This window comes from Thunnus maccoyii, chromosome 1, assembly GCF_910596095.1.
Source record: "Thunnus maccoyii chromosome 1, fThuMac1.1, whole genome shotgun sequence".
Classification (NCBI taxonomy): domain Eukaryota; kingdom Metazoa; phylum Chordata; class Actinopteri; order Scombriformes; family Scombridae; genus Thunnus; species Thunnus maccoyii.
Genome location: NC_056533.1, coordinates 1,130,695 through 1,138,141, shown reverse-complemented (window position 1 = coordinate 1,138,141; position 7,447 = coordinate 1,130,695). Strand labels below are relative to the sequence as shown.

Below are 7,447 nucleotides of genomic sequence, written 5' to 3'. Positions count from 1 at the left end.
CCATGTCTGCACTGGGGATTGTATTGATACACATGGGGAAAATGGTCAAAAGAAAGCAATCACACAACTAGAAATGCATTTCCTGCGGAAAATGTGTGTGAATGCTGAAAACTGGAATAAATCGCAAAGCATTGCTGAAAATACTAAACACTCGTTCAGCATCCCCATCTCTACAAACAGAATTCGATTACCATGGAATGTTACATTTAAGAGATTTGGTGGTTGATAAGTAGTATGGTGGAGTTTTATTTATGACCACAAGGTGGGGCTATTGGTGTCATGATTCAATATGTTGTGCAGATTCTCATGGAAAACCTGTGTACCAAGTTTCATTTCATTAAAGACAACAGAATTGCTGAAATATCAAGTTATAAGGTGAATTTAGCACCCCCTTTAGGCAAAATGTTGAAATGTTACACACTTCTGACAGGTAACCTTGTGTACAAAATTCCCAAATTTGGTCGCAATCTGATTCAGTATTGAGGAGTTATTGACCATTAAGTGTGTTAGGCCACGCCTTCAAAATTTTGCTAACCTATAACAGACCAACCGTAAGTGATATCTGAAAACAAATGAATAATTTTTATTCAGGGTTCTCCAAATATGGTATATACCAAATGTCGTGAAGATTGGATGAAATATGTGCCAACAGAAGCAAAATATATGTTTCTTTAAAAAAACAAAATGGCAGAAAAAAATTAAGGCACAAATGGGCATGGCCTATATCAGTCTAATCAGCAGCATCCAAGGAACATCCTGTCCAAATATTTTTTGATAGGACTTACCGGTCATGAGTTATTAGGCAAAACGCAAAACACTTAATAACTGACAAGCATTTTGAGATGGGACATCTGTACATCAAATATGAACATTCTAGCACTTTTACTTTTTGAGATATTAGCTTTCCAACATTCCTCCCATAGACTTTCCATTATATATTTTAATATTTAAAAAAATATATAAAATCACTGGATTATGATAGAAACCTGAAAAGTAATAGCATAGATGTCCTTTAAGAGCTGAACATTTTGATATTTGAATGGTTTCTGTTGCTCAAAGTATAGAGGAGTTGAAAGCTTTCAAAAAACGTATGGAAGAATAATAATAACTAGAAAATGCAATTTCTATAGAAATTGCGTGTGATTGCTGAAAGCGAATTTAGATTGCATAACTGGAAGCTGAACACTATTGAAAAATCTAGCAAGATTAAAATCAGCAATGGGTGGAATTGAACCTACACCCTCATGTTTGTAAGACAGACATGCTATGCACTGAGCTAACATGTCACACAGTAATGTCAGGCCAGATTCTGGTATTTAGCCTATCACTTGCATGAAATTGACAAAAAAGCAGTTCAGCTCATTAAGCAGACTGACATCACCTGGACTCCTTCATCCTTCAACTCTCTCTGCCCTAAGTAGGGCTCGAATTCACAACCTTTGGATCTGAAAGGAGTTGAGAAGAACACCTACATGGCTCCTTTGTTGCAGACAGTCTGCATTTACAGGGCTACATTATGTTGAAACGCAACAGACACCTTTCCTACACAAATTTCCCACAAATGGCCAACAGCGGTGGTGGTGGAGTTGCTGTTTATGTGAAAAATCACATTCAAGTATGTGAAATTCAGTACATACATAATGTACCTGACCTTGAATTCATGGTTTTGAAGGTTGAAGCCCCAGTGAGTGCACTGATTGCAGCTGTATACAGACCTCCAGATTACAGTGTGAGATCATTCCTGTCAAACATGGGAAGCCCTTTGGAGGCGCTGGAGATCATAGATCATCACCCCATCATTTTCTGTGGCAATTTCAATGAGGATCTTTTGTCTCACACAAGTAAGCCAATTCTGCAGCTGTTTCAATCAAGGGGATATGCACAACTCATCACTGCTGCAACAACAGAGAACACATTGCTGGACCTCATTTTCATCTCTCAACCACAGCATTGTCTCCATTCTGGTGTCATGAAAACATATCACAGTTATCACAATCCTGTCTACTGTCTAATATCTTCAAACTTTTAAAGATGAACAGTCAGACTTAAAGATAATTCAAGATCAATGTACTAGTGAATCAGGTTTTTTGCATCGTATTAGATATTTGTGTAAAAACTAGTTACACTATCGTTGGAGCTTGACTAATTATGAAAAATAAAAGTGTGTACAACATATAATAATTATGGTAAAGTGGTGTGATTCAAGAGATCGAATAATTTAAATTAACAATGATAAAATGAAATAGAGTATCATAATGATAGAGTTTACCAAATTATGAAAGTAAACAATAATTGGAGAAGCCAAAAAGTAAAACTACAAATACAAATTTCAGAGTATAGGGTTATCCTCTGCGCAGCCAGGCATGAGCACCCCATCCGGCTGACCTAGTCTCTCTGAGGCTGGGATGGGAGGGAGGGTGGACCGGAGGATCCTCACCACTAAACCTTAAAACTTGATGTGACTGTTTTACTATGCTAAAGTTAAACTGATCTGCACAAGTGTTTTGTTGATGAAAAAACAACACACTGCAGGACAACATTTTTATCTCTCAACCACAGCAATATATTGGTTATGGTATGGTGCCAATATATCAGTTTTTATAATTATGAATTCTGAGTGGTATTCTCCAACAGGTCAACTGTTTTATAAGATAAGTACATTACAACTATTTTGCAATGTACCTACCTGATAGCTGATACCTGATAGCTTATCTGGATATTGAATTATGTTAGGGTTTCTGTCATTTTGGGTAACAATATTGTTATTGAGCTTTAACCTTTTTGGCAGGAAAATCGGGGTGGGTCAGGATTGATAAATGTATAGGCCAAAACTGTTTCACATTTTATACAGTATTTGTGTACAGCTGCTGGTATTTAGAGGAAAGTATGTATTCTGAATGTAACACATGCATTTTGTTATATTGATACCTACCAGGTGATAACCGATACTTTTAATCCCATCTAGTTCTTTACTACCCTCCCCGGCAGGGTGGATGTCCTTGCCCAAGAATATAATTGAGTTTAACTTGACTTTTTGTTAGGTTAGTTGTCCGGGAATGTGACATGCAGTTCTCCTATGTCCTCTGTGTCAATACCTGCCAGTCTTTGCCTCCCCTAATACAGCACTGTGCAGTACTGGAGCACTTCATAACAGTCACAGACCAAATACTGCAACACCAGTTTAACTGTCTGAACCATGACTTCCTGGAGCACACATAAGCATGTTCTAACTTCTGCTAGTTCCAATCTTTTTTCAAGGCTGTCTGGTCATCAGACACTGGATCTGTTTATAACCGAGACATCATGCTGCCATGGACCAGATGTTACACCTCTCAGGTCACACGAGACATGTTTTCCCTCTGTCAGTGCCGACGTTTTCTCACAAAAGAACATGAGGTATTAAGTTATTTTATTTTTAATTTAAATTGTGGTATGTTGGCAGTACATATTAATGTTCATTACTGATTGAGCAATAATTCTTCAGGTATTGATTATTTTATTGTCTGTCACATTGTCTAATTGTAATTCATTTCTTACATCAGGTATTTCCTACTGTAGTCTCCCCATTTCACACTGGAGGGCTGCTCAGAAACCTACAACAGATAACTGAATGAACTTCATGGGTGTTTGCAGCCTTCCAAAAGTTTCTGTGAAGTGCCGCTGTACAGAAAATTGATTTCTGCCATTCAGTGGTGTTTAAGGTATTTGACTGTTATGTATTATATACATTATAAAGCTGATTTGTTGAATCATCTTCAATTTATTGCAACAATATACTCTTTTCTTCTGTCATTACCAGCTCCATCTTGCTGCTTCCACATCACTGTTTGTACATCAACTGCTGCACACAATAGCAATTACTATTGACCCTTTCACAAGTGATCAGCCACACTGCTGCGGGAAACAAATTGTCACAGAACAGTCGTGATATTCAGGGTGACACTGCCTCCTTGATGCAGAGGAGTTCCTCCCTAAATTAGTTGTAAAGATAATTAGATCTGTGTTTTACTAACCAACTAACAGAGACACTTTGACATTACTGTTTGTGCAAGTTATTTCAAATTATAACTGTAAAAATGTCTATAAGAATGTCATATTTAAAGTTTCTTATTGTTTTTCTTTTTAGGGCTCCTCCATAACATTACTGTGATGCTGCCAACACATGAAATACTGAACAGATAATCGGAAACTGCAGTTCTACAGCCACTGAGAATGTAAAACGTCATATGACAACAGCCCTTCACATCTTAATTAAGGCACTGTGTTCTGGTTATAATGTTGTTTCCATTCAACAATGGACAGTTACAACAAGCAGCAACATGAGAGAATATACTGCCAACCCATGGACAAAATTATTGCTTCTCTGAAGAAGAGGTGATGTTAACATTTATTGATCCTGACCTCATAGGATCCAAACACCTATGTTTGCTTTGTATTTTATGACAATTTAACTCTTGTTTCATGTCTTTGTTTTATTTTCCCTGATGTATGTTTCATATTCTTTGCTTAACTATCACCCATTTAGCTCATTTCTATACTTAGCCTTGGACTAATCTAAACTGCAGTATGTAGAAACCAGGTATGTTTATACAGTACACACACACACACACACACACATACACACATGTATGTTGTTGTATGTTTTTGTGTTTTTCTGTGTACAACAAGCTTGTAACTAAGTGCTAATAACCAATCTCCCGAGTGGGATTAATAAAATTGTTTTGAATTAGAATTTTGAATTTGAATATGATGATTATTGGTTATGAAGTTGAAAAACCACATCCTCTTGCACTGCAAGGACTTCAACTTATGATTGTGAATCAACAAGACAAAAATTAATGTTTGCAAAAAAGTAGGACATAACATGAATTCAAACTCCAATTACAACAATGCTGTTGTCAGGGTCGTCTTTGTCTACCAAGATAAAAGTTGTCCATTAGGGGATTGAACTAACCATCTACTGTTCATAAAGCAGCATTGTTAACCACTGAGCTAACACAACTAACAGTTGATAGTACCATTATCCAATTTTCATCTTTAGACCTTTAATTGTACACAGTTGGCCACAAGCCCTCAGGAAAGAGTTACATCTTGGAGTTTTGACAATGACTGCAAAGCTGAGGTTATCAAAAAAAAACAACTACTAATTGCTGTTAGTGATGGGGACAGTGTAACGAAAGTAACTCTCTTCGAGGAATTTGCTGGCAGGGTGGCTGAAGGCAATTCTTACATAATGAGGAGTTACAGCCTTAGGGATTAACTGCCACAGTTCTACATCAGTGCCGAAAGAAGTCACACTTTTGTTATCCAAATCTTTATTATAGTGTGATTGCTTCCAGCAATCACACATTGTTCTTCTGTCTTCCGTACGTATTTTGCCGCGTTTCAACTGCTGCATACTTTGTGCTATAAAAACCATTCAACTGTCAATCTGTGCAACCCATTCAGCAGATATGTGCTTTTATTTTTCTGAAATGTAACATGTTTCAGCAATTTTATATAATTTCTTAAAACATTAAAATTTATAATGGCAGTCTATGGGACGAACTGTCCGACTGAGTTGGAAACTTGGTCACTTTGACACTCAACTGCTCGGATGTCCCTTATCGTACGACGCCATTCAAACTGTAAAACGTTCACAAAACTGAACTTTCAAATTTATGACTTTATCAGCTTGTTTAGTGATATCTTTTGTAGTTTTTCAGCAATTTAAGCCTAAAGTCAGGGGTGTTTCAGATTTTTTTTTTCAGGTCTCACCAGTGTGTCATGTGATCAGGCACAGTGGAGAGCACAGATAATTTTATACCAGAAATGTTTTTCTAAACTGCTGTCACTCCCACAATTTTAACTCCTCAAGCACATATCTTGTCTCAGTATGTTGCCATAAGCCTCCCCTCTCTTAAAATGTAAGTACATTTCACATAGGACTTATAGTTTTTGAGATCTGAACCTTAATTGATAGAGAGTCCCTGTCATGTTCTTATTGACTGCAATACAGTCTGCAGGATGTGTGTCTTCTCTCACTGCAGTTCCTTAAACTTACTGATTCTCTCTTCCTTCAAACACTTTTTACACATATCATTCATTCTCATGTTAAACTAGTCTTGCTTTCACTAAGGTACAAATCTCTGGGCTTCAAGCTCTAGTTTGAGACAAATACATTCTCCTCATCAAAATGGAGATTGTTTCCTCTCATTTTTGTGGATGTCTGTTGGCTCAGTGGTTTAGAACACTGTTCTCTGATGAGTTTCAATTTAGATGACAGTTGCTTTCCATCTTTATCATGTACTGTAAGTCAATTCCCCTTTAGCTTATATTAACAGTATTACCTAAAATGTGGATTGCTATTCATGTTAAATACATCTTTTCAAATCCTACAGATCCTGTCTGGGTAGTTCAGTGGTTTAAGCTCATGTTACTTCTTCACTGCTTTTAGATGCAAAGGTTGTGAGTTCGAGCCCTGCTTAGAGCAGAGCTCAGTAGAGTTGAAGGATGAAGGAGTCCAGGTGATGTCAATCTGCTTAATGAGCTGAGCTGAACTGCTTTTTTGTCAATTTCATGCAAGTGACAGGCTAAATACCAGAATCTGTCCTGATATTAGTGTGTGATATGTTAGCTCTGTGCATAGCATGTCTGTCTTACAAACATGAGGGTGTAGGTTCAATTCCACCCATTGCTGATTTTAATCTTGCTAGATTTTTCAATAGTGTTCAGCTTCCGGTTATGCAATCTAAATTCACTTTCAGCAATCACACGCAATTTCTACAGAAATTGCATTTTCTAGTTATTCTTATTCTTCTGTACGTTTTTTGAAAGCTTTCAACTCCTCTATACTTTGAGAGACAGAAACCATTCAAATATCAAAATGTTCAGCTCTTAAGGGACAGGTGTGCTATTACTTTTCAGCTTTCTATCATAATCCATTGATTTTATATATATTTTTTTAATATTAAAATATATAATGGAAAGTCTATGGGAGGAATGTTTAAAAGCTAATATTTCAAAAACTAAAAGTGCTAAACTGCTCATATTTGATGTATAGGTGTCCCATCTGGAAATGCTTAACATATTAAAACATTGTACCAATAGCGCCACCATGTGGTCAGTTATTAAATGTTTTATGTTTTGGCTAATAACTCATGAACAATAAGACCTATCAAAAAAATATTTGGTCAGGATATTCCTTGGATGATTCTGATTAGATTGATATAGGCCCTGCCCATTTGCGCCCATAACATTTTTCTGCCATTTTGGTTTTTTTTTTGATAAACACATGTTTTGCTTCTTTTGGCACATATTTCATGTAATCTTTACCAAACTTGGTACATACCATATTTAGAGGACTTTGTCATTTGTTTACAGATATCACTTACGGTTTGTCTGTTATTGGTTAGCAAAGTTTTGAAGGCGTGGCCTAATGCACTTAATGGTCAATAACTCCTCAATA

General features: G+C 36.6%; 1 long non-coding RNA gene across 1 annotated transcript; it reads left to right on the top strand.

Annotated features, from left to right (window-relative positions):
• Positions 1-3,478: 3,478 nt before the first annotated feature.
• On the top strand, positions 3,479-4,732 carry LOC121901044. The gene is made up of 2 exons (XR_006097165.1): positions 3,479-3,701; positions 4,127-4,732. It is a non-coding gene; the product is annotated as an uncharacterized LOC121901044 (long non-coding RNA).
• Positions 4,733-7,447: the final 2,715 nt, after the last annotated feature.